Source organism: Lycorma delicatula, chromosome 3 (assembly GCF_047948215.1).
Source record: "Lycorma delicatula isolate Av1 chromosome 3, ASM4794821v1, whole genome shotgun sequence".
Lineage (NCBI taxonomy): Eukaryota > Metazoa > Arthropoda > Insecta > Hemiptera > Fulgoridae > Lycorma > Lycorma delicatula.
In genome coordinates this window covers 145,748,937-145,766,763 of record NC_134457.1, presented here as the reverse complement: position 1 = coordinate 145,766,763, position 17,827 = coordinate 145,748,937, and the positions used below count along the sequence as shown (strand labels likewise).

At 29.3% G+C, this 17,827-nt stretch overlaps 1 protein-coding gene across 5 annotated transcripts in view; it reads left to right on the top strand.

The window, feature by feature from the left end:
* LOC142322085 (uncharacterized) overlaps nucleotides 1-17,827 on the top strand; it is a 360,304-nt gene that overhangs the window by 193,983 nt on the left and 148,494 nt on the right. For all 5 annotated transcript variants that reach the window (XR_012755771.1, XM_075360742.1, XM_075360741.1 and 2 more), the window contains exon 3: nucleotides 5,363-5,426. The gene's annotated coding sequence lies outside the window, so the exon portion shown is untranslated. The remainder of the gene's footprint in view (nucleotides 1-5,362; nucleotides 5,427-17,827) is intronic.

Sequence of the window (17,827 nt, the reverse complement as noted above, 5' to 3'; positions counted from 1 at the left end):
TTTCTTAAACTATACATTAAAAGAGTATGATGATTTTTAGTAAAATGAAAATGTTCACTTCAGTGGAAAAGATGAATTTTAATTTAAAAAGTAGACCGATAAAAATTTTTTCTTCATCTTATCAAAGTTTATCATTCCTTGCTTTTCCTTTTGTTTTAAATAAATTAATCGATATTAATTTTTTATAGCCCCGAAAAATTCTTGAAAGCACCTCACCTAAACAGATTCATTTTTTTGATAGTTTAAAGTATTCTATACGTACAGAATAGTTAAAAATATTTCAAGTTCTTTCTAACTTTGAAGCTCTTTCAGATAAAGATATCAGACGTCTGGAAGATGACATTCTTGTAATCCTATCTATTGAAGTAAACATCGTACTTCAATAAATATTTTCACAAAAATTGAGTCAGAAGAAGAAGAAGAATGAATTAGTCACGCGGTTGTTTTATGTAGGGACGGGTACGAATTATAACACGTAATTTATATGTGGGATAATTAATACGGTTGTAATAGCATATTATTTTACTAAAAATCATCGTACTTTTTAAGATAAAAAGGCACTGTTTCTTTATAAAACAAAATATTCACTTCAGCTATTACCGGTATTTTTTTATTCTAGTAAAACGTTTACTTAGATCGGTGAGAAATAACCGTATTGTAGTAGATTTATATGTTGATTACTCTACCGTTGATTGATAATAATTAAATTTTGTCCCTTCTCGAAATTCAGTGAGAATAAAATACAAAACCTTTTAATAGCAACGCTCATTATAGCAATTCATTTTAAAATTTACATAAAGACAAGGAAAATCATTTAAAGGAAATCTTTTTATTATCCCCCAATCCAGAATTGGATTAGAAAAGTTCAGATTTTCCTGATTTTTCAAGTTCAGTTCGATTAGAGAAACCGTAAAATGTAATTTTTTTAAATTTTATTTAATTAAAATTTAGAAAAAATTAAATGCAAGACTAATTTTTTACCTTATTACGGCTAATTAGAATTAGGCTAACTGAATTCCTAACTTAAATGTATCGTGAGGGTAAAAGCATCCGTTTCAGCTGACTTTGAGTTTACTTACAAAAATAAAAACTAATCATCGGTTTAATTAAATTCAAAAAATAATAAAAAATTAATATAAAATCGAAATCAAACTATTTATTTAAAAAAATAAAACAAACATCAATCGATTAATTTTTGAAACATCATTAATCTGATAAAATTTAAATAAAAAATGGACTTAAATAATGTCAAACTGAAACAAAACTGAAATCCACTGTTAATCAAATTTTAACCAGTTTTTAACACTTAAATCAATTTTATTTTTTAGTTTAACTTCTCTTTTTATAAATTAAGTTGACACCAAATTGAAGAAAATCCATCATTAATTGTCTGATTAATAAAATTTTATACAGTTTATATATACGAATGAAAATTAAATAATTTTTTAATGTAAAACTTTAATAAGTAGAAGTTTTATCAGATAACCCCACCGAGAGTGTTTTCTTTAATTTGCAAATTCGTCAAGTTTACGATAAAAAATGTATGAATTGTTATTAAAAAAGAATAAGTAAAGAAAAAGGTATGATGAATTTGAGGTTACTGAATTATTGACTCAGTCAACCAATTTCTTCATTTGAGTTGCGATTGCTCCCAATGTTTTCTATTTAACTCTTTCGTAGATATAAGATTATTATTTTTGAAGAGTGAACAGTTGTTTCGTAAACGCTTCAATATTAAAGAAAAAATAAAGAATTAGTTTTTTTTTCAACTACTTTGATGCGATAAGATTTTTAAACAGCTGTGTATTCAACTATGTATCATAACTGTCCCAATAATATGTGAGTAAATATGAAGGTTAATTAATTAGATTTAACGATAATTTTAAGGTTAATAAATTTTAACAACAGGACAAACTGGGACTCATATTGAACCTGGACTGAAGAGGAGCTGATCGTATCTGTCCATTGAAATGTTTTGATGATATCAGTTATTCAACATACTATTTGTTCTCGGTCATGTGAGAAGAAACCTGGCGATTGATACCTGAGAAGAAATCTGAGTGAAAGAGAACAGACTATCCAAGAGAAGTGATGGACCTGATTACTACAAAAAGCCGACTTAGACGGACATAGCAATATATAGGAGACCTGAGGACAAAACATCACTGAAGAGAGCTGCATGCAGGTTATAAAGACTGTTGATGACAATTAGGGATGAAACGTTAAAAGGACTATCTTGAGAATCTTTTCCACTTGGATAGAGATGGGTGTACATTGTGGAAAGCGCGAGGAATTCTCAACGACCTACACCATCACCTCCTCCACTGAAAGTGTCTGATGGATGTAGCATTCCGATTAGACCCTTTTCACCGACAGAGGTGCTGCATGTACTCAAGCAAGGGGAACGCTCAAAGAAGACTCCAGGCTTTAACTTGATAACACATAAGATGCTAATTATGCTCCTGTTCAAGATCATTACGCACCTTTTCCGTGACATCCTTCGAACATTGTATATCCCATCAGAGTGGAAGGTATCTCAAGTAGTGATGATTCCGAAACCAAATAAACCTGCACACGATGGGTGCAGTCCTTCGGGTTAATACGTTTTTTACCAATTCTGTCGAAGTTGTTTGAGAAACTGTTTGCTAAAGACTGCGGCCAATCATAGAGCAAGAAAATATTATTCCGAATCATCAATTTGGTTTCAGAAGTGGTAATTTTACCGTTGAACAGACGCAAAGGGCAGTGAATATTATTATCAAGTGATGAGAAGAAAAGAAGTTCTGCTCGGCAGCCTTCTTCGATGTCCCAGACAAGGTCTGGGTGCCTGGACTGCTTCATAAGCTAAAACACAGTATAACTCAACCTTTCTATTTCGTCTTGCGAAAATACCTCGATAGGCGTTTTTTCCAGGTTAAGTGCAATTACGAGTTATCTGAATTCTTTGACATTAGATCGGGGGTTCCTCAAGCTCTGTTTTGGGACCAATCCTTTACTCAATTTTCACTGCGGACCTTCAGGCTTCGGACTATGTAACCATCGCCTCATTTGCTGATGACACAGCAATTCTGGCTGTTGATGAAGACTCTCGTCTGGCCACGGAGAAGCTTCAATTAGCGTTAGACCTGATCAGCGAGTGGTTAACAGAGAATAAAGTTAAATCAAGACATGTCAAGTTTCCGTAAAGGAGGAGTGATTGTCCCCGTGTCAATCTAGACGGCGTTTTCATCCCGCATTCTGACCAAGTATGGTACCTCGGGCTCCACCTTGATCATCGCTTGATATGGAAGAACTACGCGATGGAAGAGAAAACAGGTAAACATCAGGTTTAAGGGGTTTTATCGGTTACTAAGCAGGAATTCACATTTGTCGCTGTCCAATAAGCTTTTAATAAACAAAGTCATTCTGAAACCCATTGGAACGTATGATATACAGCTATGTGGTACGACGAGGAAAAACAACATTGAGGATATACCGCGCTTCCAGTAAAAGCTGGCGAGAATCATTACAGAGGTTCCGTGGGTTCCACGGAACGAAGAGATTGATAACTATCTGGAATCACCTTATGTCCTCGAGGAAATCAAGCAATTCGGTTCACAACGGTTAGGTAATTATGCGAAAAATCTAGCGCTGAATCCCACAGACAACAGTGACGATGTCTGGCGACTCAAACGCCTTCAGTTGCTGGACTTGAGGAAGTTTGAGTGACTCATGGGCTGGGACTACATCCCTTAAGCGACGATGAGCATTTTCTCTATGTCTGATGAAGGATCAAAATTCCTTTCACACGAAAATTATTTTACTGTTTTGTTTTTCTTTATTCTTTAATATTATTTGTTTGGGTTTTAAGGACTTTTGTACTTTTTATGAAGCAAATTTGTTCAACTGCATTTATATAAATGAATTATAATATAATTATGTATTTCCTTATATTTATATCTTATAGTCTTTTATTTATATCTCATTTGAACTATTGACTTACGTATGTTTTATATAAATACAGAAGATTCATCGGAAACCCCTCATCTATCGCTTATTGTAATTCTATTTATTTATGGTTTCTTTTTGGAACCGATTGTAAATAAACAAATTGTGATACAAGAAAAAAGATGTTAAGGTTGACTAAGAAAATTTATAGGTTCCCTGAATATAAATTAGAAACGTACATAATATGAAATATGCAAACTCCTTTTTCAAATTCAATGTACTACTAAAAATACATTTTTAATTTATTTTTTCTGAAATTAATTGAGTACATCAATGATAATAATAAGTTACACATAGTCGTTATTTATACTTTTTATAAAAAAAAAAATTGAAATAGATTTTAAAAACCTAGGCGTATAACGTGCTCATATTGCCGGTTTTGCAACAGATTTAATTTAAGAATTAGATGGAGGGAGGATACGAATTTTGGATTATCTAGAGGCGCGTTAAATACTATATGTATGTCTATGATACGTATTGTTATAATTGATAACAACTACTATAATGATTTATTAATGCTTCTATGTGTTTAGATTTAATTTACTAAGCATTTGGCACCATTGGTATTAATACATTGTTTAAATTAAAGTTCTATTTACCAACAATTTTCTAGTCGTGTGTGTAAAAATTCCTACCAGTTTCTCCTATGTAAAACCCAAAAGTTTTTAAATCGCATAAAATTTTGCATCCGCTTGAAAAATCGTATTTATTTTTTTTTTATGTTTAGTTTTCTGTTAAACAAAGCATCACTGAAAATATTCAACTCTCTTTAGTCAATTATGTATTTTATAGCAAACTGAAATTTAAGCACAAATAATTTTATGAAACGCCCAGGGAAAAAGAACTTAATGAAAAAATGTAATTTTCAATTCAAATTTTATATTTCTTTCTGAAATCGAACATGCTTCTCTTGAACTATTTACGAGTTGTATTGAAATAATTTTTTGTTAATTTTTGGAATTACTTTCCGTGTGCATCAGTGTAACACTAGATATTACACCTCATAAAACTAACGCGACTGATTGGCAGCGGATATCTATCATACATAGTTAAATATGAGAGTTTCCGTTTTTAATTCGTAATTGCATTTTAATAATACTCGACTCACTTATACGGCAATTAAAATATTGTTCTTCAATTATATAACTAACACTTTTTTTAATTGTAAAAATAACCTCAAATATATTTAATGTATTTGATAATATATTTAAATATTTATCAAGTTATTTATTCATAAACGGAGGGGAAGCCGAAATGTTTACTGTTTTATATTACTTGTCGAATATCTTAGAACTTTATATTACACTACGTTGAATTTTTTTTACGTGTTGTAGAATCTAAATAATAACAATAGTTGTTTTGGTTCTTGTTGCAGGTGACTGGCCGGAGTTTAAAGGGAAACAAGGAAGTGCCCGCCATGACGCTGCTGAGCGCTACACGTCAGTACAGTACATTATTCAGTTTTCTAGCGTTCTTATACTATTATATATATCTACAAACATTTCATTCACACCCAACTTCTGCACGCAATGCGGCTCACCTGTAATCCATATCTACCTGCACAAATAACCCAACAGTAAAAAACAACTTCTAGCAAGAAACTCTCGTTCCATTCCTTAATTTCAATTAAATTTCCTTCTGTATTCGTATCATAATAATTCATTATAAACTACAGTTACTTGTCAGTTTTTTCTTTTCCTTAAAATGAAAGTTTGTCTTCTAAATAATCTTATAAACACAGGTCATATGCAATATGCAAACACAATATTAATCGAGAATTTAGACAAATATTTTTCTAGAAACTTTTCTGCGGTATATTTGCATAAATGTAATAAAAAAGACATCTCTAAATTTGTCTTTAAAATTTTAAAGAAAATTTTTAAATCTTGAGAAGATTTCTACCAAAGTTATTTCCAATACGACTTGATACTCTATTTGTCTCTGCTGATGATCTTTTTGTTTGAAATGAAATGAGAAGTATTGATTTTACAGCATTAATGGTAATTTCTTAAATGTTCTCCGATATTAGCGATTGTAACGTATTATTTTTTCTATACTTCGATTGCTTAGAGTTGAAATTGCTTCATAATTTCTGATAAGCCCTTTTTTCTTTTTTCGTCCGAATCTTACATGTAATTTTTCCTTTTTTTACTAAGTGGAGTACAACATTTTTAGATGCTCACAAAGCGCAGCGTATCCTCTCGATATTCCCTGAGGTAGACAATTCAAGTTCATTGAATCAGAAACCATTTATAAAAACAACTTCATTTGTCAACCTCTTTTAAAGTTGACTGTTAGAATTATTCACGGAAATTAATTTATATCGGATACAAACTTTATTGGCTACTCAAAATGTTAAAACCTTTCTTAAATCAATAAATGTTTTTACGCAGTACATATGTATCAAATAATAAACATATCTTGTACATTTTTTTTAACGTACCGCTTGAGAGAGTACTTTAAAGTGCATTCTCAGTGAGTAAATAAAAGTTTCATCAAGACAGAGGGAATGTGTAATCACGTATTTTAATTATTTTATTTGAAAATTGTTTAATTATTATTTTATGTTAAATTATTTTTAGGTTAGTTTTTAGACTTAAAAGCCTATTACAAAAGTCTATTCCAATGACCGTATAAATTACAGAAAAATCTAGATAGACAGGTGAAAATCCAAACTGAAATTTTAAAAAAGATTTCTATAAAAATTGTTTCCATTCCAATTTAATTTCTGCACCTTAAAACTCTTTTGTTGAATGAATCTTTACCAAGAAAACTACAAGAATTTTTCCACAAGAGTTTGAAGAACCTAAAGAAAATAAAAACAATTAAAATTAAACATGTACAAGTTTAAAATTTTAGGGGTTCTCTAAAATGTTTGATTATATGCATCCTGAATTAGGAAATTCCAAAAAATACGTAATTTTTCAAGAAGGAAGAAATAAATAATAAATAAAAGTCGAGATATCATAATTTGATCTCTTTGTATGAAACGAAATGCGACATACCTCTATAATTATTATGTGTAATTAAACTACTACATACACACTTGGTATATGTATATATACCCTTATATACCTATAATATTATAGATTTTATGTAATTTACTAATAACTTTATAGTTCAAACTATATGACTTTTTTGTGTTTAAGCTGTGCAAAAATCCATTTCATGTCGTTTAAAAATGATAGTTAAACTGGTTAACGTAAAATATTACAGAAACTGTTAATTTTTTCCTTAAATGAAAATAGAATACATACAGTATATCAAAAGATATACTGTATATTAAAATGTAAAATTCGGAATATTTGTTACTGTTTTATGAACATAGAACAGCAAGACTTACAGTACGTAGAAATTTTATATAGCACTTAATTTCTTAGTTTCAAAAGTTGTTCATTAAAACAAGTTTAATCAAATTTCCGATTGTCCCTTTTCCATTTTGCTTCTATTTTCCCCTCTTTTTTAACTGTACATTTTTTCATATTTATTCTAAAATAATACAAATATGATATTTCAACTTTCGTTTCGTTCCGTCCTACCGGGTGGAAAGTAAACTAGAAGGCGTGGCCGGTCAGTCTTTTAACAATTGAAGAAAGTTTGTTTGTTCGGTTCACCTCACCGGCCCCAACAGCCGGGAACACAAGCAGTCGACCTGTTATCGAAGTTATCGTTCCACTTCCAATCTAAGTTAGTTTTACTGTTACGTCTAACTCATTTCTTAAATAAAAAAATGTGTTTATTATGTTAATTTAGAACCTATCTATTTATTTATTCCTTTTTTCATTTATATGATATGTATGCCACTATTATTTCAGATTCTTATATTAAATCGCATTTCTTTACACTGGTAATAGAATATTATCCTTCTTCTCGTTTTGATTATTCTAAAGATAAAAATAAATATATATATATATATATATAGTAAATAAATGAATATAAATACTTTTTTAAATTATCTAAAAATACAGAACGTTTGGAAAGTTGCAAGCACTGGAATTATCTTCTATCGAGAAGTAATACAAACTAATCGATTTACTTTTATGAAAAGTGTTTTATAAGCTCTAATAAGTGTTGGTGTACATTGTTTATTTAATACTGTAAAATTACATTTATTTATATGTACGAGTAGTTTTACTATTTGCTGTTTAATATCTTTTTGTCCTCGTACTCGTAAAGTCATAATTATGATATATAAATAAATAGTGAACTGAAATATATTTACTGAGGTTTCTACCACTCATAATTCAAGCAGAAAATACTGTTTCTGTATTATAAAATACACTGCAATACGAGTATTTTTTTATTTCTAAAAAAGAACGTTTAATACCTAAATTAAGAAATTTTACATTGTTTTATAAACTGTTCTATATCTGGTACTTTTACATTTTCATTGGTGGTACTTCACTCAATCTTTTCGTAATAGCTCCATGTAAAATTACAATTGTGAAATGTCAACATATACCAAACTTCTAAAGCGTAACAGCCAACGATAAAAACCGCTGAAATTAAGCATTATAAGTTATTTACAGCTACAAGAATTTTCTAATCCTTCGTATATTTCACCAAATAAATTTTAAGGTGTATAAATTGGATTGGCATGCTAGGATTTTTTTCTTATTTACCTCAAAAATGTTTATTATAATAAAAATCTATTTACTAAAATTTACTTATGAAAAATAAATTTTAATAAATAAAAAAATTATATTTTCAATATTGTGTATACTGCGTGGGAATTTTCTGAAGTTAATGTTCAGTTTTTTCCATAGATTGTTGTTATTCTTCGTAAGCCTCCGCTTTCTTCGGCAATTACAACTAACGAGTCTGCGATTATTTAATCGCAGATTATTTAATTATTATTTAATTAATTATGCGGTATGCGATTCGAAAGTACAATAATTTGACCTCTTTGTCTATAATCATTGTAGATATGCTTTTTCTGGTTTGATACCAGATGTGACATTTATTTATATGGTTTTAATTAGACTAGAAAGAAAGGAGATCTGATGCCGGAGCAGAATTATAATCTACGGAAAATATAGAATGAAATTTGTACTAAATTTTGGCTTATTGTAAAATAGAAAATAAAGCGGCATGTAGAAAAGGGAAAAGGAATGATGCATTATTATTAACCGTTAAGTATGTACCACCTTTTTTTATTAATTATTTTTTTGACGTTATAATAACATAGAATAAAATCCAAATTAAAGTTCAGCCTCACTTTTCCGTTCTGAATTTAACCAGTCCTGAATCAGTACTGTTTATCGAACCGAAATTATTTAGTAACACTGGAAATCTGGCAGCAAACTCAATTAAGTAACTACCTCATCGGAAGAAAGAGATGAGTTAATTTTAGACTGTGATTCGCCTGCAGCGAAGATATTATTATCTACGCGATGATAATTTCATTCAATTTTTTTCCGCAGTTTGAAAATTCTAGAGATAATATTTCTATAAATGTACACGTCTATAATAATTCTAAAAAAAAGTAATAGGAATAACTAGAGAATATGCATAACTGAGTTTGTTATTATGTTTTTAATGAAATTATAAACCGTTGCATTTTATTTCTAATGATGAATACATATTTACGTGCATGTATGTTGTTTATAAACCTGCACCTATTTTATTATAGCTGCAATTGGCCACTTTACTCGTAATAATAACGGTAAAAAATTTGTATCGCGTTTAGGATGAGCAAGCAAATACTATTTCCTCCTCTTTTACATTTGATTATATCTTCTACTGATGCATAAAACAAACTTTATAGTTTTTATTTGTTAAACATTGATATATACTTTTTATAGCGATTTGTAATTTGAACCGTTTTAGTTTCTTTTATAGTATAAATAATACGTTTAAAACAACTTAAAATTCTTATCGCTCATAATAATAAAATCATGCGACCCTCATGCGGTAAGGAAAATAAAGGGGAGAATTCTGTTCATATTACTTTAAAAAATTGAATTTATTAAAAATAAAAGTTTCTTCTGTTTACGTTTGTCTTCTTAGAGCAGTAAATTTTTATTCTCATCGATTATTATTACTATAAACTGAAAAGTGGAAAAAAGTAATAAAATTTAATATATTATAAAACACAATGAATAAAATATCTTCCTCTAAGTTTATTCTAATTATCATCTTTGTAGAAATAAAATGACAAAGTATTAAATTTTATTTTTCTATCACTTCCTTAGGTAAATTAATAAAAAGTAACCGTTGTTGTGAAAATATAGTTTGCAGAGTTAAATCGGTAGTTACAATTCATCGTTTCACTACAGGAACTAGTACTTTAATCTGTTTGCTTTAAACATATCGGTTCCAGGCAGGAGAAGACCACTTCACTTCACACTTTCCCTAGTAAGTCAAGCATGAGATACATGTAATTATTAAAGATGGCTGTGCTATTTTTGAGTGTTGGCTTATACCAGGTTACCTACAACTGTTTCGTTTACGGCACTAAATAAACGTAGAAAGAGTCTTATACTAGAATTCCTAGTATAGCTTACCGCTCCAGAGTAATATGTAGAAGACTAGTTTTAGCTGGAATTTCAACTTATCTATATTGATTGAAAAAAAAACCCTTTCGGCATGCCGGAAGGCGTAATTTCACCAGTGCTAAGTGAGGGATAAAAATATTTCCACCTTAAAACTAAGAAAAATTTCACATTTACTCAATACGACAATGATTGCATGTGAAAATGTTTCACGTGTTTAGGATAAGACAAGCCTCTTCTTCTTATAATTCCAGCAAACTTTTGGTCATCCTTTGCCGTAAGGGTTGGTCATATCAAAATTGTTTCAGACAAACGTTTTAGGTAATGTTTAGAAGCCTAACGACCACTTTAAACCGACTCGATACTGTACCTATTAAGGGAAGTATGATTTTTTTGTCTTCGAAACCTCATTTTTCCAACCCCTGGGCTAATGGTTGGTGGTATCAAAAAAATTTACTTAGATAAGTTTTAGGTCCTTGTCCAAAGAATAGTAGGAACTTAAACGAATTCGATATTTTACTTAATAATAAAGTTAGAACGGTATTTTGTTTTCTCGAAAAAGCCCTCCCCCCATGGTTTGATTTTTCCCATTAACAAACTTGACCGGATATTTTGGGTCGTTACATTTTATGTATCAATTTGAAAGTGATTGGCGCATAATTACGGCAGTTATCGTGTCCACAAAAATGTGAAATATATATAAAATGTATATATAAACTTTTGAACTGACGGTTGTTTTGGGGTCTGGGGGATGTGAAACGCGAAGATATGTCAAAATTTTCCGGAAATCAAATCATGGTATCCATTACAGTAGGTAGCTTTCTTATAAAATCTACCTAAAAGAAAAAACATAATAGCAACATTTTGTATTACGTATGACTAGTAAAAGTAGTGTTGATGCGGCCTTAGATAAGATATTTAAAAAAGAAAGAAAAAAGAATTTCAACAGTTGTTTACAAAGTACTGAAATTCAGAATTTAATATCCATATTATGTATAATTTTCTTATAGTGGTAAAGAAACACGTGTGGCCAAAACCCAATTTTTAACCTATTAAAATAAAAAGAATACTTTTCATTAAATGTGATGCAGAGAACGAAATTACGTGTAATATATCTATTTTAATTCTGTAACTTGTTAAATACAGATACGGTTTGGCTTTATCTTTACCTTTTTAATTTATTTTTATTAACGTGAAATAATATTATATAAAAAATAATTTCTTGTTAATATGTAAAAAAAGAAATTATTTTTAAATTTAATGAGTTAATAACCGTTATAATTAATATTAAGGAAACCACGAAAGTGTTAGTAATAGTTAAAATGACGTGACGGTCGTAATATGTAAAACAAATATTGCTAATACAATACGTTTACCTATGTAGGTAGACGTAGCATAGCATAAACAGAGGTTGTCGTTCCATGTCACGGTCGGTATTCTTCCGTATTCATAGTCATTATTCACGCTGGCGTCTACACAATAATTAGTGCTTCGATTGCACTGATTCTATTATTCAAAAGCGTACACCTTTTTTGCTAACTTGTTCTCCATTCCTTGAATGTACGTCATCATTATCACCTTTCTTTTTACGGATGATATTTATTAGCGTAGATTCATAAGCTAAAAGTATAATCATATTTATGATTCCAAAGCATTTCTGCACCTATTCATCTTTTTATTGTATTTTTTTCCTTTCTACTTAAAAGGGATCAAATTGAAGATAGTTCTTTAGTTGTACATTCACTATGTTCTGTCGTGAGAGATTTTGAAATTTTTGAAAGATTAATAAATTTAATGACTTAATTTTTAAAGCTGTGCATTTTTCTGCATTAGGCAGTAATTTTTTCCTGTTTATCAACAACTTATTGTCATTTCTTTTGTTACTCGGTCGAGTTTAGAATATGAAAAAATCATAGATACTTAAAGATTCTCTGCCTGGTGAATCTGAAGTAGTATTAATCATATATTAGAGGGAATAGTGTACCGCGCTAAAATGTTGCAGGTAGCAAGAAGCCAGTCTCTTTGTTAGGACCGTGTTCTAATCTTTACCTTCTCGTTACACTTAAATAAAGATAAAAATCTACTTCATAGTTTAATGTTAAGAAGGTGAACGAATGAATTTTACAATAATAAGAAAATCGTGAGTTATAAATTATTCATCTTGATTTAAATGTCTTTAAAAAAGAATGTATAGATAAATTTAACCATATTATAGAAAGTTTTTTTTTCATTTATAATCGGAGCATAATTTTACAAAATACTTATTTTATCTTATATCATAATAATGATTAGTTTACGATCGTATATTTTTACAAATTTAAAAATTGATAATACAAAAAATAAATTACAAATAACAAAATTTTATTTTATTCTTTTGTTATTTTTGGTTATTTTACAAATATTATTCGTCATAGATTAGAAAACATTAACATTTAGATGCGTAGTAGTACTACCTGAAGAAGTGCTCCCATTACCTGAAGTAAATGGGAGAGGATATTGTACCGCGACAAGATAAAGTAGATAAGAAGAAGTCGGTGGCCAATCAAGCGATTTATCGGCATCCTGCGCATTAATTGAGCTATTTAAACTTTGACGACGAGTAATATTTATTTATTAAACTAAATCTTTACGAGGCGTAGAAACCTTCAAGTAATGGAACGTGCAAGAATAAGACAAAAGGAGAAAGTGAAAACTATAATTCAAAAATATTTTTAACAAGAGAAAATCTAGAAACGACAAAGAGGAACAACGGAAAGGATTTCTAGAATAGTGTAGAAGGTTTGACCATAGATGTTTCGACCAACATTTTGATTTGTCAGTAATCGTACTTCATTCTCGATCGAAAATTTTGGGTTTGAACTTAAAATAGTGATAAATGATGATTTTATTATTAAAACATAATTTATTCTACGACACATACCTTCTCGATTATAGAGAAATATTTATGGAAAATTTATCTATTTTTCTACAAAGTTTAATCTTGTTTAATTATCACATGTTTAAACGGTTTGACTTATTCTTCGTCAATCTTTTTATCTCCGATTCAATTTCTACTACAGGATTCATATTTTCTAATGTTTGATTTCCTTTACGTTTTACCCTTTTTATATTTACTTTCAAATCAGGAATCTTGGATGCCTTAATGGGATTTTGAATAACGGACGCCTTTATTGATCAACCTTCCTTCTTTTAACAAGCTTCTACCCAATCAATTCTCTTTAAATTTCTCATTTTACACCTAACTTTCACTTAAAATTTTTCAGCAATATCATGTTTCAAAAGCCTTTATTTTTTATAGAGTATTTTAACGATATTTTTAAGTATTCTTTTTTTCTAATTTTTAAATCTACATTTGATACCAATTGGTTTTTTCTGTATAAAAATTTTTCTGGATTGTGTTAGTCTGTTTTTTATAGCGTCTTTACTTCATCCATCCTTTCTGATTATATTATATACGAGTAAATAACAAAATTACGAAGTTTTTGAACATTTTTATTCACTCTTTTTAGTACTTAACTCTTCATCATCCTCCTTTTTTCAATTACCATTACCTTTGTTTTATTCTTATTTACTTTCACATTAATTCTTTCCCTTGCAAGGGGAATCCATACACCGTTTATCACTTCCTAGTTTCAATTGAAATAATAATATTAACACTTCAATTATATAATATAAAACATTGGTGTAACTTGCTTCATTATTTTATTAGCCAGTTGGATGCTTTGATGTATTTTTTATACCTTTCTAATCGGTTCTGTTATCGTAACCTTAAAGTGTTTGCTATGTGCTACATATTCATTTATTTCCTTCTAATTTTTATTTTCTATCATATTTTTTACCCGCTATATTTACTTCTATTTCCAAATTACCTTTAATTAAATCCTTAGATACGTGGCTTTCTAATGTTGATGTTATTTTTGTTTTTTTAAGTTTTTCTTTCCCCAAATTGTTCTAAAACCTTTTCATTTCAAATTTTAACATCTCTTTTAATTTTTATTTTAAAAGCTTCTATTGCAAACATAAATTATGTTTGATTAGCTAAGCCGGTTAAGCGCTTATATTTTCATTTGTAAAGTCTACAGGTCATCTTCTAGTAATATTTGTAAGATTTTAATGGCATATTATTTCCTTTTCCTAGTTACCTTTATTCTCGGATTCCCGTAACTCATCCTGGATAAATTCCGATCTCCATAGCGGAGTGGTACCATCTCGGCCTTTCATCCGGTGGTCCTAGGTTCAAATCCCAGTCTGGTATAGAGTGTTTCATTCGCTACAACTCAATTTCCATTTTCATGTTCCTACGTATAAGCTTCTTTATAAACTTCTGCGGTGAATTAATTTATCAGCAAAAAAAATTATTTTCGATCCTCGAAAAAGTGAAATAAAACTGAATTAAATATTTTGAAGGCTTCCGAATTACTTTATCCGGAATTTATTTCGTAAGCCATTCGTGTCCTTCGCATCTGACGACTTTGACTTTACTTATTACTCTTACTTAGACAAAGCATTTGGCACACCCCTTTTGTTTCTTAGCAACAGATTTTGTAAAAATTAATAAATTATTGAGGTCCGAAAGCCCAGAGCACAAGTCGAGCAGTTCACTTCCGCCGGACAGACATACTTTTATCGAAGCGCGTAAATAGAGGGGGAGATCTATTGAACTGTATAATTTTATTATTTCAGTACGATAATGTGTTATGCGATTTTTTTATGTAAGATTAGAACGTATTACTGATTTATTATGCGATCGGTAAATGAAAGAACAACACCGAAACTATTTATTTTTTTTCGGGAATTCTAAGGAATATAATTATCAGTTTTGTTATTCTTTACCTTTTCTAGCAATTTATTATTCAGTCTTATCCCCTTAATTTCTTTAATTTTTGAGTAAATTCATCATGGTGAAGTGAAAAGAAAACACGTTTCTCCTCATTTTCCCTAGAAAGCAATTTTTCGAGTTAGATTTATTTAAAAATGTTATTTCTATTCCTAAGAAAACAAGAAGATAATCTTCTTTGCAAAATTTATCATTATATAATTTTGAATATAAAACACAATTATTTTCTTTCTTATATAGCCCTCTTTTGCGCTTTATGTTTTTAATTTGAAGGGTACAGTCTCGTTACAAACTAAAATCCTAAAACCAAAGTCCTCTAATTTAGGTTTACAGTGTAATTTTTTTCTAGTTGTAGTAGGGGCTTATAAAAATTTAAAGTATAAATGATTTTTAATACAGTATAGAATAGTTTTGAGGTGAAAAGTTTACAGGTAATATTTTTCAGGAAAATAGACCTATTTGTAAGCAACCTTTTTATGCGATTCCAATTTACTTTATTCTATTATTGGAAGGTACGTCTTACACCGTTATACAATTACGCAAGATTTGTTACAACAACACTATTGTTCATTTTTTCTTCTTCTTCCTTTATTATAACTTGTACGTAGCAAGTAAAAGAAATTAGAAATAAAACGGAAGTTTCATCATTCATCGTTATAATCTTTATATTTATTTGAAATTTATTTTATACAAAACGAATTAAAAATTTTATTAGATTTAATTTATGATAGACTTATAAATTTTTATGCCGTTAGAAGAAGAATTATGTTTTAAACTGAAATACTTTATTAACTTAACTTAATTTAAAAAAAAAATTTAATGTAAAATTTAAATCAAGTACACATCCGATTTAAAATTGTCGATTATGAAATAGACTTTAAAAAATAATGAAGTCGATTTAATTAACAAGTAAAAACTGATAATATTAAATTATTCTTTAAGTTTCGACTTTTTATTTCGGCGCCAGATTAAAAATAAAGAAATACTTTTTACTTACCGATACTTAATTGGTAGTGAATTACAATTTAAAATTAACTAGTAAATTTTTTAAAAAGTGGATTTTTGATATTAGATTTATTATTTTTAAATGAATTGATTTAAAATATGTGATGTCCTGTAAAAAAAAGATGATGTTCGTTTAAAGGAAATGCATAAAGCGAAAATCAATGTCTTGATAAAAATAGAAAAAAATGTAGAAAAATGGTTTTATGTCTACAACTGGCTGATGCTGTCTGGATTACAAAATATGAATTATTTTTTACCTTACGTTTACCAGCTAATTTTCTTGAATTAAGCTTTAAAACAATCTAAATGACCGAAAACTTCACATTATTACACTTTAACAATCCATCACTAAGTAACAACAACAAATTAAAATTAACTTCAAATTGTTCGTATGATCGATTAACTTTTTTATAATTAACCCTCGCAAACTTCCATTTTGTTTTCTTGAAGTGACTTACTAGAGAAACTTTCACCATAAAAAAAAAAACAAAATTTTGTATGTTTGCAAATAAGGGGCTTGATTTACATAAAAACAACTGACGGGTCGAATTGAGGATCGGCTTTTTTAGAAGTCATATAAAATCTTAAAATCCAAGGCGTCAGTTTTAAAAGACTTCCAGAAAAGTGTATGTGCGCGCGTGCGTGCGTGTCTGTGTGTGTGTTTTTTTTTTACTTTCTCTGTGTATATTTTTTCTTCATTAAATAGACAGATTTCATGGATTAATTTATTTTTTATTTTATTGAGAAATTTCCTAGTTTCATTGCTTTCCACATAATATAAGTAAAACTTTATGTAGATTGAAAAACGACTTTGTCTACAAATTCGTTTTGAACATTCAATGTTCAAAAAGAATTTGTTGACAAAGTCGTTTTTCATATACATATATATAAAATACTTTTTGGTTATCATTGCTTAATATTGGATTATTGTCGTGTAATAAAATGACATGCCGTCATTCTATTATTCAAAGTTATTTACGAGAGAAGTTTTTAAAAAATCAGTTGAAAAACTTGTTTAAAAAAGTAGAAGTATTCCTGCATTCTATAAAAAATTAGCTCATGCACGGTGCCGGCCTCCGTGGCGCGAGTGGGAGCGTCTCGGTCTTTCATCCAGAGGTCCCGGGTCCGAATCGTAGTCAGGCATGGCATTTTCACACGCTATTGTCATTCGTCTCATCCTCTGATTTATTACCTAACGGTGGTCCCGGAGGTTAAAAAACAAAAAAAAAAGCTCATGCACGGTAACATCTTTAAACGTAATCCTTTTTTTAATCATAACAATAAATAATTTGTATGAGTATATTCCAAATAGCCCTAGCTCACGCTTATTAATAGTCGTTTCTCAAAAATTTTTTTTTATTAAGAAACTGAACATGTACCTGTTTCTTGCATAAGCTGCCATTCATATAGAGTATGTCTTTCAAACCACTTTAAATTTCAAATAAATTTAACAAAATGTTATAATAATTTTTTTTTTAAGTTGAATTCAAAAATTGCTTTAAGC